General features: G+C 35.3%; 1 long non-coding RNA gene across 1 annotated transcript in view; it reads right to left on the reverse strand.

Annotated features, from left to right (window-relative positions):
• Positions 1-2,816: 2,816 nt before the first annotated feature.
• The window catches only part of LOC125937971 (uncharacterized), a 265,142-nt gene continuing 249,241 nt past the window's right edge, over positions 2,817-18,717 (reverse strand). Inside the window, exon 3 of the long non-coding RNA XR_007462563.1 lies at positions 2,817-3,279. This is a non-coding gene — a long non-coding RNA (uncharacterized LOC125937971). The remainder of the gene's footprint in view (positions 3,280-18,717) is intronic.

Consider the following 18,717-nt stretch of genomic DNA (forward strand, 5'->3'; position numbering starts at 1 on the left):
AGACTAAGACAAAGTTCTGTCTGGAGACAATTACATTCTTGCAATCCTCATAGTTTATGAGTTTAAATAATGTTTTCTTTTTTTTTAAATTGTGGAAGTCAAACGGTAAATACATAAAGAGACAACTAACATTAAAATACCAGAAAGTGATCATTGATCTGATGGAGAATAATTCAGGGTAGTGGAACAGAAGTAAGCCAATGTGGCTAAATTGGAGTGAGGGTGGCCAACAGTGATCAGAGAGGATAAACTAGAGTCAGGATCTGTAATGATCTAGGGCATGGAAATGAATTTGAATTTTGTTCTGTTGGAATGGGAAATCACCAGAGGGCTATGATGATTGAGATATAAACATTTTCGTGTTTGTTTAGAATCTAGACTCTGAGAGCCAATTTGTGAAAAATGAACCCTAATTACATAGTAAGCCACAAATCATGTCTCTCCAGATCATGAAAAAAAATGACATGATCTGAGTTACATTTTATAAATATTCTTCTGGTTCATCTTGATTAGGAGAGTGAAAGTTTAAGAGAGAAAGAAAGGAGACCAGTTAATTTAGGTTTGGATTTAAGGTGGTAATGAAGAAGTGATAAAGAGCGAATGTAGAATATATTTTTAAGGGAAACCAATTAGATTTTTTTACATGTGACTTGCACACGTGTGCATTATATGTGGATTCCCTACATATGAGGTATAAAGGAAGAAGGATCAGTTGAAGATACCTCTGAGGATTCTGGCCTCATGGTGGTGCCATCTATTGAGATGGGAATGACTAGAGGAAAAGCAAGTTCGGGATTATGTGTATGTAGGTCTACCAGGTAAAGTTGTGGTAACTGTCATGGCTGGAACCAGGATGAAGTGAGTGTGGCACTTGACTTAGGTGCAAAAGTTAAGGGGTTGCCCAAACTCTCAGTCATCAAGATTAATAATATTTTACTGTAATATTTTAAAAATCATTTCAAAAATAAAATTAATGCAAAAATTAATCATGAACAAAACTTTACAAATTAAATAAAGGCAGGATCAGTAACAGGTCTAATGCAGCCATGCCAGTCTGAAGCAAAAGGAAAACATGTGTACTTGAATCTTGAAAAATATTATGCCAAAATATTACTTTTTAAATTTATTCAATATTGAACATTATTTACTGTTTAATTGCACCATTCACATCACCTTAATCTTGGCCCTGCTGATTATACATTGCACAAATATGAAGGGCACTATTGTGTGTGTGTGAATGATACTCCAAGAACCGGGTTGTACACAATCTGTATGGCACTTCATGGTGGTCCTGTGTGCACAGTAAAACTTCCCAAAGCAAAATCAGCATTAATATATTTTATCCTGTGTGTGTGTGTGTGTGTGTGTGTGTATGTGTGTGTGTGTGTGTGTGTGTGTGTGTATATATATATATATATATATATATATATTATATCTTTTGTATGACTTTAACTAAAACAAGAGTCCAGATCATCACTATAAATCTTCTCATATGAAATATCTGTCACTAATATATTTATACCAATATACAAACATGCACCTACACAGTCTTATTTATTGATCTCTAACTCTGTATTCGGCAGTGCGCCAATTATTTCATGTTTATTTAATCTGTATGACAACATTATAAAATGGATGCTTTTCTCTTCACAGATGAGGAAGCTGAGACTTGGTGAAAGTTGTCACTTGACCCAGGTCTCAGAATTGATGAGTGACAGAAATGAGATACCCAGTCAGATGTGTCTGAATCTAAATCTGTGCTTCACACTCCCAAAGAGCTTTGAAGTGATTTTCAATGTCTTTTCTAAGAGACCAAAGAAAAATTCAACCCAAATAACAATCAAAGTCTTTTTTTGTCAATTTGGCATCTTTGGATGTGAATTAACAAACGATTAAATAATCAAGGGATTTCATAATTTCAAATATAAAAGAAAATAATCCACCGTGCAAATAATGTTTCAAATATGATTTAACAGCGTAACAAGAAAAATCTAATCTTCCATAAATGTGTCTGTAACCCACATGTTAACCTGGGTGGCTCAGTAATCCTGAGAATTGAGAGGAAAAAAAAACTAGCATATTTTATGCATAATAAATAGTGTGTTTTTATCAAATAAATGTACACAAATCAATGAGAAACTAATAAAAGGAAATTTGCATGAAGTGATGTGAAATCTATTTAAGATCATGAAAGACCACCACGGATGCATCCATGAATTCTACTGAGCAACATAAAAGCACACTTGAATTGGAGATACTCATTAGGTCTTAAATCACAGTCTTCAGTATCGTAGGGACAAATCCCTGACTTTAATGGAGTAATTCAACTCTATCACAATTCCATAATTGAGAAATATATAAAGAGATTTTATAATTTAATCAGGAATAAAAAACTGTGAGATTAGACAGTAAATTTCTAGATAACATATGATAAAGGTCATGCACTATATTAAACTGCATTATCTTTAATTTTTTTTTAAATTTCAAAATGTTACATAAATGAAAATGTGTAGTATGTAATCTTTTGGGGTTAACTTTTTTAACTCGGTATATTTCCCTGAAGATTCATCCAGGTTGCTGTATGTATCAATAATTCCTTCTTATTACTGCGTAGTTTTAGAAATAAAGCTGGTATGAACATGTGTGGGTGCGTTTTTGTGTGAATAGAAGTTTTCATTTATCTGGGATAAATGCCCAAAAGTGAAATTACTAGGTTATATGGTAACCTGTGTGTTTTACAGAGTGGCTGTACCATTTTGCCTTCCCACCAGCAAGTTTCTCTGCATCCTCAAGGAGCATTTCTTTCTTTGTTTCTTTGTTTCTTTTTTTTTCATCAGTTACACACATTCCTAGGAAATATAGCAGCAAAGGGGCTTACAAATTTCTCTTGCAGAATCTGATTGAAATGATCAAGGAGAAATGAAAAATGGGGTAGACACTTCACTGGTTTCAAAACTAGTTAATAATGTCAAATATATAGATAAAGGAAATTCTGTCACATATGGAGGACTTTGTGGGAAAGATGATAGGAATCAGCCTATACTTCTATTTTCTGAGAGAGTTCTGGCATGTTAAATGAGTTTGTATAGAGAAGTGTTGACAAATTACTCCATAGTTCCCTAATTTGAGGGGCACAAGGTGAAAGCATTTAGAAGCCACGTGACATACTGGTGCTACTTTACTCACGTTTCTTTTCTTGACTTCGAAAGACCTATAGTATGTAGAGCAATGGTGTACTTCATTTCCATCTCTCTGTCTCCCTCCCTCTCCTTTAATTTCCTGAAAAGTTCAAAGAAGTTGTTATCCCCCCACAATTTTCTTTTCTGTCTTGGGGTATGCAATGAAAATATCATTTCCTCATCTCTCTTTTGCGTGCTTTATGTATTTTCTTTTTCTTTCTTTCTTTCTTTCTTTCTTTCTTTCTTTCTCTTTCTTTCTTTCTTTCTTTCTCTCTTTCTTGCCCAAAATTTACACAAATCTTTCATTTAATGCCATAATTTTTCTATTTATTTATCTTTGAATGGATTCAAATTGACCCAGGCATGTTAAGGGTCACAAGTTAGTACTAGAGGAGTCTTCCTGAATGACTCATAAATCTTTATCTGCACTGCTACAATACTTACAGAAGAACAAAGGAATTACAGAAGACTCTTTTTATCAAAAACTATGCAAGCCAGAAGCAAATGGAATGACATCTTGAAAGTGAGAAAAGAGAAAACAAAAACTGTGGACCGAGAATTCTGTAACCGAATAAAATATCTATCAAAGTGGAGCGGTAACAAAGCATTTTACAGGCAAACACATAACATTTAGACAAAGCCAAAATTATTAGCAGCATAACTACAAGAAATTTTAAACTAAATTCCTCAGGCAAGGGCAACATATCAGACAGAAACAAGTATAAACAAAGAAATGAAGATCTCTGGAAATTGCTAAAATAAAGGTAATTATAACAGATATTTATTATTATTTAATTAATCTAACAATTGTATAGTGAAAGCAAAAAATAGTAGCAATATACTTTGGATTTACACCATATGTAAAAGTAAACTGTATGGTGACAGTAACACACAAGAAAGGAGGGAAGAATGGAGATTATACTGTTGCAAGGCCCTTACTCTCCATCTGAAGTGGTATGATATTTAAAACTGGCTTCAGAGCTGGATCATTTGAGTTCATTCATAAATTTAAAGGAAGTAGATGGAACTGGGTCACTTAGTATTATAAATGCTAGGAATTATACTCTACATTCATTTTGAAAACAATATTTCTGTTACTCGTTGTTTGTGGTGCTAAAGAATACTGAACTTCAGAAATAATAGAAGTTGTATATATGTACAATGGAATAGTGTTTGGCGATGAAAAAGAATGAAATCTTGCCATTTGCAACAATGCGGATGAAACTGGAGGTTATTATGCTAAGCAAAATAGGTCAGAGAAAGACAGATATCGCATGATTTCACTCATGTGGAATTTGAGAAACTTAACAGATGATCATAGAGGAAACGAAGGAAACTAAGATAAAAACAGAGAGGGAGGCAAACCATAAGAGACTCTTAAATGCAGAGAAGAAACTGAGGGTTGATGGGGGTGGGGAACATGGATGATGGGCATTGAGGAGGACCCTTGTTGGGATGAGCACTGGGTGTTATTTATAAGTGATGCATCACTGTATTCTACTCCTGAAGCCAAGACTACACTGTACGTTAACTAACTTGAGAATAAGTTTATTAAAAAAAAGAAATAATATAAATCATCTTTAGAAGAAATTTAAATCTAGGTTTGTAATCACACTTGAAAATCTTAACCCATCATTTCCCAGGTCTTCTAAGCACATTTACAAAGTTTTGGAGAGGAGGTAAGTCAGCAAAGTTTCACTAGGAAAGCAATAAAAAATCTGCTGTAGCATATAATGAAAATAGTCCCCCTACATAAAAATAAAAAGCTTTGCACAGCAAAGGAAACTATCAACAAGTTTGTCAAAAAAGTTAAATAAAGTATATATACCTTAGTACAACTTTTTAAGAGATATATAAATAATACATTGATGAGAATGTGTAGTAACTTTATCCTTCATAGGCAAATATTAGACATAAAACTAATATCTTTTAATCAGTGAATGAAAAAACTGTATGTAGTACACCCATACAATGGAATACATAAAATACTACTTAGCAATAAAAAGAAATGTTTACTTATTGCAGTCATTAAACTTTGATAAATATTTCAAGCATTAACGTTCACTCCCTTCAAAAAGACTTTACCTTTCACATATCTACTAAAACCAAGAAACTACTCTTTTTTGAAAATTTATATATATATATTTTTATTTATTTATTTATTTATTTATTTATTTATTTATTTTTTTTTGAGAGAGAGAGAGAGACACAGAACGCGAATGAGGTAGAGGTAGAGCGAGAGGGAGACACAGAATCTGAAGCAGGCTCCAGGCCCTGAACTGTCAGCACAGAGCCTGATGTGGGGCTTGAACTCATGTACCACTAGATCATGACCTGAGCCAAAGTTGGCTGCTTAATTAACTGAGCCACCCAGGTGCCCCATCAAGAAACTAGTCTTAACACCATCTTCCCTTTATTGTATTTCTCTCAGAGAAATACACATATTTGTTTGGGTTTCTTTGCATGAACGTATTTGTGTAGAATCTGATATGTAACTTTGTATTGATCTGTAAATGTTATAATACAGTTACATACATATATATGCATAGTTGTATATAGTTATAGAATATAATACGTTATATATGTACTATAATTCATAAGTAGAGTATAATTTTCTTGGAAAGAGAACTTATACATTACTGCTTGTCTTTTTCTAGTCCATATCTTATTATCAACATGGCTAACAAGAAAAAGGAGATAAAATAGAGACTAGAAAAACCTTTAACATATGAAGTTTAAAAATCTTTAAGATCAAAATTTTCTAAAACTATGAATACCCAGAAATCTTTTTTAAAAATTTTTTTTAATGTTTGTTTTTTATTTTTGAGAGAGAGAGAGAGAGACAGAGTATGAGTGGGAGAGGGGCAGAGAGAGAGAGAGGGAGACACAGAATCTGAAACAGGCTCCAGGCTCTGAGCTGTCAGCACAGAGCCGAACGCAGGACTCGAACCCACGAACCGCGAGATCATGACCTGAGCTGAAGTCGGACGCTTAACTGACTGAGCCACCTAGGCGCCCCTGACTATCCAGAAATCTTAAAGAATATTTAAAATTATAAATATGATCACTTTAGTCACAGATGGAGAAACTGAGGTTATCCAGATGGTGTGAGAAGGATCACTAGAACCCACACCTGTTGACTCCTAAATCAAAACAATGGTTTTTACAGTCCATATTGCTGAAAAAAAAATAGCTCCCCAATAAGTCAACCATAATCTGTTTGATAAATAAGACCACAAGAGGAAAAATCTGAAAGAACTGCAAAGTTGAAAAAGATATAAGAAAGTACGTACAGCGAATTCTACATGTCATTAAAATTATTTGTCAGTTTTATCAGTTCAAGGAAAAATAAATTTGGGGCCACAGTGGCAAACTTGCTTCATAACTATACACTACAGATCTGTCCGCTTAGTATTTCTTTAATTGAACAAACGAATCTAAATGAGTGACAATTCAACACTGGCCATTGACATGGAAGGTTCAGGGAGGATGCCAGTGCCTTACTGAGACAGAGCAGGAGGAAATAGGAAAAATCAACAGCGCTGATTGGTCTTTATTGGAAATTGTGCTATTTTGTTCCTTATGGATTTTCTAAGTTGGTTTTCACTTTTGTAAATATTACAGCATAAATTATGTGCCTTCATACTGAGTTTTTCGGCAACTCCCTGCCTTTTATGTTCCGAGACAAGTTCCTCCATCTCACCCTAGCCCTGGCCATGAGGGATGGTCTGAAATAGTCTCACTACTAAAATCTTTGCCTGTGTGACGCTTTCATGGTAAAACAAAACCAAACAAAACAAAAAGTCAATATGTGATGAACAAGATGCCAAACCATATTTATTTTATATTCAGTTAATTATAGAAATCTTTGCATACTGAAACTACAGTGGCTATAAAGCATTTGAGATATAAACTTTTGTTTTATTACGAAAGAGCAGAACGTTTCTTCCCACGAATAACATAAGGGAATAAGGGCAATTAGCAGCTCAGGGTTATGCATTTCCCTGTTTCTAGAGAATAGAGGTCATTGGCTGAAAATGAGGCAAAAGATAATTTTTAATTCTCCCTCAACCCCTGCCCCTGCTACTAATGCCCCTGGGAGAAAAATGCTGGAAGGCTGCCAATCCAGTCAATTTTTCATTGTCCAAGGGTCATCGTGGAGAGAATCCGTCAGCAATACAGGAGACACAGGCCTCAACCAAGTAAGGATAGCGCAGTGTGAGAAAAATTCATGCGCAGACCGCAAAGATCCTTTCACAGCCCTTTAACTGGATCTCTTTTATAAAATGTATTATCATCTATTTTAAAATACAGTTGTGAGAATATATATTTGTCTCCCTTGATACAGTGTCTGATACTTCTTTATATCATCTGCAGCACTGTAATTGAGTGGTAACTTTTGAATGAATATTGGGTAATTGAGAATGATTTAACAAAGGAATTCTCCTCATCCAGACTAAACTCGAAACACATATTTTAGAAAAACATTTTCAAAAGAAAGTAGGATACCATACATTCTAACTGGCCCGAAGTTAATGCACAATTAACTTAGTTATTATCTCAAGAAGAATCTTAAATAGATCTGAATTAGAACTGATATCTGGAACATTCTACTGCATAAAAAACGCCATTCAGTTACATGTGCAAGTGTACCAAGTTAGGTCTGCTCCTCTATTTTGATTTGGAAGACCAAAGAAAGAAAAACAGTTTGGGACATATATACCAGTAGAGGCTCATCATCCTAAACAAAGAGAAAGTGAATACTAGAAAAAGCAGAGAGAAAGAGAGGGAAAAGAAGTAAATCACCTTGACAAATTCCAGGAAAAAGCTGCTTGAAACTGTGAAAATTATTACTTAATTACATCTACTTGAAGGAACTACTTGTTGGAAGCAGGTTTCTGAACAGGATATCTTTAATTAAATCAAGTATTTTGATGGGAAGTTATCATTAATTCAATTATGAATAAAAAGAAATATTCAAAATGAAGTTTTTCATCAGTAAAATACTCCAATTACAATGAAAAAGTTTTTTTTTCAATTAAAATTCACCAAAGATATAACTGCTGACTTCCACATATTGTCAAACTCATTTTCAATCACTGGCAAAATTTTAGTTGACTTTAATATTATTTGTTTTCATTTGTTTCTTAATTATCCTTTTCTATTTAGTTTTGCTTATTTTTATAATACATATTCAAAATTGTTCCCTTTACCACATTGTTTGTGCTTTAAAGTTCCTCTCTAGTTTCTTTTTCTACAGTTACATCCTAGTTAACCACATTGGTTTCTATCCTTTGTTTATAATTTTACAACACGAATTTAATTCTGGTTTCTCCCACAGGGTCAAAAATGTTCCCCTTTTTTCCTGAAGTATTATTTCCGGGCATTCTTAAGTTCCATTCCCTTAGGGTGCCTCTTGTTTTACTCAAACTTTTCCCACATTCATAAATGAACCCACTGTAATGTTTCAGCAAGGTTTAACAACTGTACCAATCATTTAAAAATACTTGTTCCCAATTTGGCTCTTATTATTCAAAATATTTGCATACTTTTATTAAATTCATTAGGACAGAAGTGACCGCCTTCACAATGAAATCTACTCACATGGAAAATAAAAACCCAGGAATGTCTTGTGTTGGATATGTGATAACCTTTTCTAGTCTGGGAGGTGTGTGATTCAATACCTTCTTCTCGTTGACTGTCTTGGACAGATGTATTGGAGCATGGTATAATATTTTGAAAAACATTGTTTAGCCATTTGATCAATATTTTTGCACTGGATGTTTGTGTGTGTGTGTGTGTGTGTGTGTGAGAGAGAGAGAGAGAGAGAGAGAGAGAGAAAGAGAGGAAAACTGAGACCGCCTGACTGTCTAGAATTACACAATACTGTCTGTGAAAACAGAAATTGTGTTCTTTGTCTCTGTTATCCAAAAAAATTCCAGAAGAAACTATTAGAAATGTCATTATCTTGACATTTTATGTCAACAAACTTGGCTTATTAAAAAAAAAACAACTGAGCAAAATATGTTTAGCATTGGCACATGGCAGATGCCAGAAAGTTTCATAGTGAATGAATAACCTTTCCAACATAGCTGGCCTTAGGTGCGGTGCTGACAGTGAGTGCTTCTCTCTCATCTGTTCACATGCTGGCAGTAACCTTTCAGTGAACCAGCAAATACAGCAATGTGCTAAGTAGGGCTCTCAGAAGGCACTGCACGAGCAAACTGTCAGAAAGTAGGAACTGCTAACGGTGAAACCACAGACTTGCTATTTCCCCAAGTCTCTGTAGATTTGTTATTTGGCCTTTCTGGTCCTCAGACTTCTTATCTGCAGAATGTGGGTTCTGGCCTGGATCTCTGGTGTTCAACTGAATTTTGTGGAGTCTCATGAGTGAGGTAAGATGCCTGAATGGCTGCCTGACAGGATGAGAGAAAGACTCAGGAAGTAGGACCCTGGACGTTAGGATCCTGTAATCCACTGGATGTTCTCTGTTTGGTATTATCTCCTATGGATAGCAGGGCTCCATATAAGATACTGTTTAAAACAATGTTTTGACAACTAAACATATTTGAAAACCAACCAATGTCTTTTTTTTTCCATTTTAAAAACTGATTTTTGATGGATTAAATATAACATGAAAAATATAATAAGCCATATATTGTTTTCATCGTACTTTTCCCATTTATAAGTCTTCCCCAACCATTATCTCATTTAGTCTTGTCTTAGGAGAGCAGATGGGATCACCACTTTGCAGCTGAGGAACCAGAGGCTCAGAAGCGTGGCCTGGCCTGTGCTGACGATATAGGGACTGGACTCCAGACTCCTCTCCTAGAATCTGCTCTGCTCCACCATTTCTCCTCCTCTTGTGGCATATCTCATATGCCATTCTAGCCTAACCTGGACTTGTCATCTAACAGAATGGTCTGGGCTAATGTTCTTGTAGGACATCTTGACTAAATGTTCATAAACTATTCATGTAGTTTTATAGGAATTACACAAATAAATAAATTTATCCCCAAACCGATGTTTTCACTCAGTGTAAGTACAATTGGCGGATTTTTCAGTCCCAAATAAAGCTCTCTACGGCCTCTACAAGACATAGCTGAATGATGTTCACAAGATACTGGATGCTTGTAGTAAACCTGCTTCACCTATTTTCTCCCACAAGTCGTGTTTACCAAGAGTCCATTGTGTTTTTCCCCAACATTGATCATGTCAGTTTTTCTTACTATTATAATCATACAATTAATTATGTGTTATAAGAACCTATGAAACATGACTTTGAAAGAGTGTGTGTGTGTGTGTGTGTGTGTGTGTGTGTGTGAAATGTTGAGTGCTTTGAAACATTGCAGGGAGATGAGTCATTAAAAATGCAATGGTAGGGGGGTACCTGGTTGGCTCAGTTGGTTAATCTCAGACTTTGGCTCAGGTCATGATCTTGCAGTTTGTGAGTTCAAGCCCTGCATCAGGCTCTGTGCTGACAGCTCAGAGCCTGGAGCCTGCTTGCTTCAGATTCTGTGTCTCCCTCTTTCTCTCTCTGCCCTTTCCCCTGCTCGTCCTCTGTCTGTCTGTCTGTCTCTCTCTCTCAAGAAAACAATAAACATTAAAAAAATGCTACTGGATTAGATTCTTGTGGGAAAATCATAACAAATTTTTTAAAAAGTGTAAAGATATAGAAGGGTGCTGCCCTCAAAAGTAATTATCATTTTGTTCAGCTAGTTTCAAACAATGCCAAACAAGCCTATTATATTGCCTATTATATTGCCTTACAGATATTCAACTTTTCCCTTTTAACCAAGTCCAACACCTGATCCTTACAAAATTTATAGGTGGCAATTAAGGAATGAATCAGCTATTTAGATACTAGGGGGCCTGTTTTTCATGAACTTAATTACATTCTCAAATGGTCAAAAGATTTTATTTATCATTGTTTATTGTCATCATATACCCTGTCATCGTTACCCCAAGACTTGCAGGTCAGACTGCCCAAATGCAGACAATGAGAAAATCTAGTTGAACAAAAATATCCATAACACTGAATGTAAAGTAGTTATCGGCAATCAGGAAAACTGGCATCAATCCAGAAAATACTTTTTCTTGTTCCATCGTGAGATGAGAATATATTCAACCTTTAAAGTATGTATTTTAAGTCTGTGACTTAAAAATCTGTGAATTAATGTTGAATTTTCATTACTTGCAAAGGAAGATGTTTACATTTCTGAGAAGTAAAATATAAAAAGCAGCCATTAGACTGATGTCTCCTTAAATTTACAGGTGAAGAATGAAATAATGTTCATATGAAGAGTTCTGAGGATTCTGGGAGCATAAACGAGACCTCAACTCTCCCTGAAGTGTCAGTGATGACTTTACAGAGCAAACATTTGAGCTGAGGCTAAGAGAACAAGTTTCAAGGTAGGTAAGAGGTAAAAGCAAGAATAGAGGTAGAGAAGAGCCATGTGAGAAATCCAGAGGCTCAATGTGGAACGAGTATGAAGGGCAGTGCATAAGATGGTAAAACAAAGATGGGAGAGGAGCTGGAGATGGAAAGATGACTTTCTAAGAAAGTAGTTTTCACTGTTTCCCCAGGTTTGCCTTAGAGCGGTTTTTCTGTTTTCCGTCTAGATACGAATGTGTGACCAAGTGATGACTATGTAAAAACCATACTCAGCTGATTGTTGGGAAAGCAATGTTTTACGTTGAGGAATAAAAGGGAAAGAAGACAACTATCATATTTTCATTGATTATTCAGTGCCAGGCATGGAACTAGGCGTTGTTTACATCTCACACAAAATATCTATGAAATAGATATCATTTCTTCATTTTAAAGATAAGTTGACTCAGTCTTAATTATGTGGTGTGACTTACTTCAAAATTCTCTAACTAATTATTGGCATAACCAGGACTTGATCACAGACTGTCTGAATTAGGAACGTACAATGAAAAGTAATTAGCGATCTAGGCCACCTCTTGATGGCCTTTCGAACACAAAGCCCAGGGCTGTAGCAGTTAAAGGCATTATGGTTATGGGCAAAATTCTACGCAGAGCTATGTTAGAGGGACAGGAGAGGAATAGGAAAGAAAGTGGTACAGACTTTTGCTGGGGTCCACATCAACCTTGGCTCAGGCCATGGTATGGCAGGACCACAGGGGGGCCTAGGATTTAGGTAGATGTAGACCTTCTGGAGCCCACACTGCATGCAGGTGCCTGACATCCTGACTGGCTGGAGAAGACACACTTGACCGGGCCCACTGATGACCTGGATACCTTAACCATTCACCCTATACTAAAGGTCCAGTTACACAGATAACTCCATTACCACAGACTGGCCTTTTCTCTTTACTTTGAATACACTGAGAATCGAGACCCAAACCAGACACGTGGATCCTATCAGGTTCATCATCCCAGGAGGACTGACCTTTTCATACATAATATGATGGCCTAGAGATGTCATAGTGATGGTCATGACAGGCACCCCAGGAATTTTCTGCCTCCCCCAACCCCCTTACCTTTGCTGCCAAAAGAGAGGTCCAGGCCACTATCACTCATAAAGAGTGAGCCACCTCCCCCCCATCATCCAACCACCCATTTTCATATGTATAAACACCAGTGCGTATGTCCCCAAGGATCAGCTCAGAGGTTTTATATGTTATTGATAATTTATCCCAAAGAATAAACAAATGTGATCAGTTGTGAACCATGCTTCTTAAGTCATAAATGCTGACACACATGTGAAAGGGAAGCAGTAATTGTGTATATGAATTATATTTGCTTCTGAGCATTTATTTAACCTTTTAAAAATGATTCTTATAATATGTATAAGGAGTAACAGTAACCACATGGCATTTAAAATGTATAATTCAGTGTACAGAAAGATGTATGAGGATTGTATGTGTTCTGAATTTGCTATAGAGACAAAGTTCTAATAAAACTTATGGAGATTTTTCAACTCGGTGTTTAGTCACAAACTATATGCTCCTCTCCCAAGAGTTTTTCATTGCACTTGTTAATTTTGTATCTGACAAGTTGTTAATTGTACATATTAACATATATAAAACAATAATTAGTAGCCATTATAATTGTGTTAGTAGCTGTAAAAATAATATAATGTTGCAATAATACAATTGTATTATTTAACTTTATTATAATAAATGGTGTTAGTAATGGAAACGTATTAGAATTTTCATTTAAGGAGTAACTAATTCATCTTTCTGGTTTATATTTTAGAAAAATAAACTAAAATTTATAACGTAGTTATAATACTTTTTGTTTAATTTGACCAAATTATTGTAAACTTTAGGAAGCTAGAATTTAAATGTTTTAGATTCTTCTTCCAAAGAAGGGAAGAAGATGGTTAAAAAATCTTAATTAAGTATGATGTCTTAAAACATAAATACCTTGCTTGTCATGATATGCTTATGCAAACGAGAATATAAATTCAGTTCCTGGCAGAATGATTAATGTATTTATATCAACCCTCAGGGGATGTTGTGGCAAAGGGGTTATAAGTTTCTTTAGTTTGCCATACATGGAATAATTATTCTCTTGCTTTCACCATTTGGCCCCAGGCTTTATAGAAAAATCAAAGCAGAACATGGTCCAGGTGTCTCAAAGAACTCCTATGGCTAGTGTGAAAAATAAGTTTCCCTGAAACCATTGTTTAAAATTATAGCAGCACCAGGATAATTATTATGGAAACAATAAAAGGGATTTGTGTAAGAAACAAGTGATGGGTTTAAGATTCCTTGGTGGACATTAGGAACAAGTCAGTTTGAGAAGCCTGGGTCACAAGTAGAAACAGTTAGACATTGTCATCCTGTGTCCACTCCGGATGGCTAGCCTTATCTGTACTTTGACTTACAGGGATAGGAGGCATGTATGTAGTTTTCTTTTTGAAATCTGAAAGTCCGTTCAGGGTTTGTAACAGAATCCTTAATGTATAGGGCTTATACTGTATATTTTTGAAAGAGGGACTCTCTTCTGGAATAACATATTGGAAAAAAAATAAACAAATGCAAACTTCCCAACTGGAGTATTTACTTCATATCACTGCAAACAACAACAATGAAAAGTACCTATCAGGTTGGGTTTTCCTTCTTTATACAGATGTCTCTGTCTTCATCCAGAATGTATTTTTCCCTTCTCATTTATTGTGGTCCTTTTTTTTTTAGATGATGGAAAGTTTTTTTAACTGCAAATTATTTTTGTTAGATATAATTTAAATTCAGCTGATCATAAGTCTTTCTCACTTCCAATGAAATTTATTCTCTCAATAGTCCCTGTCCAAGTATAAAATGGCTTAGTAGACTTTCATTACCAAATCTTCTTATATAATTATCCTCATGGGGTACACCGTGGTTGTACATTGAATTAAGGCTTACTAAAATAGAGAATATTTTTTCCAACAAAGTGTGTTTATGAGAAAATATGCCCAGTATGTAGGAAAAAATAAGCACATATTGAAATAGGTCACCAGTGGTAGAATACATGGAGAGATAAAATAAAATTACATTATCACACTGGCACAAAATCCACCTCCCCCACACCTCACCCCCTGCTATTTTTTCCTTCCAAAGGCACGGACAAGGCAGGACCAAGGTGTTCATTTATCTACTCATCTCTGTGTACCCATAGGAAATATGTAAGATGCACTGAGGCCTATGAAGCTGATGTTACTTTTCCTATGACACACAGTTTATAACTGGTAGAGCCAGGACTAGAATTCAAGCCTCTGATTACCACTATCATCTATTATTTATTCTCTTCTCACTCTGGCTGGAATTACATGTAAGGATCACGTACATCAAGAAGCATACTAAGGGGCGCCTGGGTGGCTCAGTCGGTTAAATGTCCGACTTCAGCTCAGGTCACGATCTCGCGGTCCGTGAGTTCGAGCCCCGCGTCGGGCTCTGGGCTGATGGCTCAGAGCCTGGAGCTTGCTTCTGATTCTGTGTCTCCCTCTCTCTCTGCCCCTCCCCCATTCATGCTGTGTCTCTCTCTGTCTCAAAAATAAATAAACGTTAAAAAAAAAAATTAAAAAAAAAAAAAAGAAGCATACTAAGTCCAGGAAGACGATGCAATCTCTCAGAGAAAATGTAAGAAGTTAGAAGAAAAAAGTTTAAGGCAGAATCCTAGGCTGTGCCAGTATTCAAAACACAGGGAGAAGTAGGGGTGCTAATAAAAGTGATGATTAAGAAAGGGCCAGGGTGCCCACAGGAAAGCCAAGAGACAACAGAACCATGAATGTTAAGGAAGAAGGAAATTTTGAAAGGAAATATACAACATTACGAAAGGATTCAAGGTCATGCTTTCTTCTTGAAACTCTTCTTTGCTTCTGTGATATCACATTCTCCTGTTTGTTTATTTGTTTACTTACTTCCTTATGCCTTCCTAGCTATGCTTCATCCTACTTTGCTCGTTGCTCCATCCCTGGTGAGCCTCTAATTTTTAAATGCATCAGATCTAAGTCTTGGGCTCCCCTTCTTTTTTCTATCTATAGTCCCTAAATGACCCGATTCAGTCCCACCACCTTAAATATCCTCCACATGCCGACGACCCCAATTCTGTGTCTCTAAGATCTGCTTCTCCTGAGAAATCCTGACTTGTGTATACAAAGTTTTCCTTGCCACTTACATATACTTTTCAAACTCAACATGTCAGTTCCAGATTCTCACCTCCAAAACTGCTTCTTTTCAAGCCTCCTCCATCTCAATGAATGATACTAGATATCGTCTGTTGCTTACATTAAAATTCGAAGTTTCGCCTAAGTATTCTTGGCCTCTTCAACATACTATATCCAACCTAGGTCTGTTTACTCTAATTAAAAGTCACATCCTGAATGTGTATTCCACTCCTCTTTTTCTCTACCATCACTAGTTTAATCCTAACATCATCTTCTCCTTTCTTGACTCCTGTAATTATCTGCCTACTGTTTTCTCTTTCCATTCTTGATCATCCATCATCTATTCCTCAGAGAGAAGAGGAAACTGATTTAAAACATGATTCAGATCTTATTTCCTCCCTATTTAAAACCCATCCATCTCTATCTCAATTAAATTCAAGCTACGATTATGCTCTGGTCAGCACAGTGCTATAGGATTTAGCCCTTACCTAATACTTCAATTTCACTGTGCACTACTTTCTCCTTGTCAATTTTCTTCCAACGTCACAGAGCTTTTATGTCACTGTTGTGCTTTAAATATGACAAACCCACTTCCATTTCAAGGCATTTGATCTTGCTTTTCTTTTACTTGGAAGACTTTCCCCTGATCTTTGCATGGGTAATTATTTCTTGTCACTCAAATGTTATCATATATGTCAACTTCTGAGAGAGGCCTTCACTGAGCAGTCAGGCATCACTTAGTGCATTACCCTATTTTAAGTATCTGTATGGCATCCTACTATCTGATATTTTCTGTTTATTTCCTCTGTCTATTCTCTAAAAATGTAAGCTGTCTGAAAACAAAGTCTTTACTTGATCCCAGAATTATACCTGATATAGCACATATTTAACATGTATTGATTGAAATAACAATAAAATATTTTTATCAGGTGGTCGTTGGATGCTTTAGATATGATATGGAGTTGGAATACGAGTTGAATGAAGTAGGCATATTTTTTCCCCATATAACCAAGTGTCTACTCAGTTCTTTGATACAATATTAGGGCTATGGAAGTGGACAAGGCAGTCACAAGCCTTGTTCACTGGAGAAAGGAGAGTCATTTAAATATAATCACATAATCTAAATACAATTTAAATATTATCACATAATATTTGCTCTTGTCATAAGATTTATGGGAGAAAAAATGCATTGTGCTTTGAAGCATGTAACCAGGGGATGTAACTATCTAGATATCAGGGAATATAATCTAAAGAAGTGGAATTTAAGAGCCACATAAGGTTCTGAAGGATGAGTGGGAATCTGTAATACTATTTCTTGGTGACCACTTTTTTGTGTTATGTAAATAATGAGAATATAATTATACCCAAGGGATAGAAATGCCTTATCTAATTATTAGCCATGAGAAATATGTATCTCTCACTACAGATGACTGAAGCAATAAATATATTTGGTTTTCTGATTTAAAAATAGGTCTTATAAGAGCTTAGTAGGAGTACATTTTCTGAAAAGTCATTGATATGGTATTAATTAATAAATGGAATTACAGTACCTACAAATTTAGGTACCAGATGGTAGTTTGCCATGAATGCTCCAAAGGCTGATTTCCTGTTAGGCACTGCCTCTCTCTGTGGCAGTTTTCAATTTCAATAAGTTTTATGAAAGCATAAAAATTTTTCTTATGCAAAAGAGATAAAATTTGTATCCTTCCTGCCATTTGTTTCTATTATAATTATTTTCCATAGCCAATGACATCAGAAAAAAAATTTTTTTCCATGTCTGCTTCAGGCAAGGTTTTGAAGTCCTAAATATATAAGATTTTTATTTTTATATTATATAAAGCCCTGATAGGGCTGAATTCATATTTTTTTTGGATGAGAAACATTGCTAAAGATCATCTAGTTAAACAGATTAAAAACAGCAGGGTGAGGAAGGGGAAAGAGAGACAAAAATGATGTTAATGTTCATGGAGGTGAAGGAATTTTCTAGTAAGTACCGGGTTAGTTAGAAAACACAGAATTCAGTAATTTGTTCACTAAATTCTACATCTGAAACTAATATTACGCTGTATGTTAACTGAAATTTAAATAAAAACTTAAAACTAAAAACAAAACAAAGCAAAAAACAAGGAATTTGTCTTAACATCTATGCTCTTGTCATGACATCAACAAAGGAAATACAGAAATATTTCATAGTATTATTATAAGTTTCTATTACTTTTTCTAGTTCCAAAAAACCTAAGATCCATGTTCTTCACAGTATATAAGGCCTTCCTTACCCTATTGGCTATGCATTACCTTCTGGCCCACTTTCTACTACTCCCTCCTTAAAATCTTGTATTTCACAAATACTTGTATCTCACTAAAAGAGAGGTGTGTTTTTAAACCCTTATGCTTTTCTCATGCTGTTCTTGTGTCTAGAATGACTTTCCTGGGCCTTCTCTATCAGACAAACGCTGCATTCTCCACTCCTACAGGAAATGATCCCCCAACCTAAGCAGGGTTCAATGTCTTCTTTAGATGCTTCCACAGAAGTCCCGGTTTCCTCCTAAATATATAATGTCTTTGAGAGAAATCAAGGTATCTTGCTTTGTCATTATATGTTCAATATGTATCATAGTGCCAGGTGCATATTATGCCCTTCCCATTATTTTTGATTAAAGAAAATTAACACCCTGACGTCATTAACTTATTTACCCGAAGTTTTACTTTACCTGAGAAATGATATGATTCACGTCTATGCTTATTATTTGGACAGTAATTTAAAATTTATTTTTACATATTATATTTAAATTATTCCTTAAAATTTACATATTTGATTTCTGCTTAAAGCTAACTTCAATGTTACTGAATCTAATTTTTGTCTCCCCTGGTTTATTTTTAATATTTTCATTCCAATTGAATATATTTGGGAAAAAATA

Source organism: Panthera uncia (assembly GCF_023721935.1).
Source record: "Panthera uncia isolate 11264 chromosome B2 unlocalized genomic scaffold, Puncia_PCG_1.0 HiC_scaffold_24, whole genome shotgun sequence".
NCBI lineage: Eukaryota > Metazoa > Chordata > Mammalia > Carnivora > Felidae > Panthera > Panthera uncia.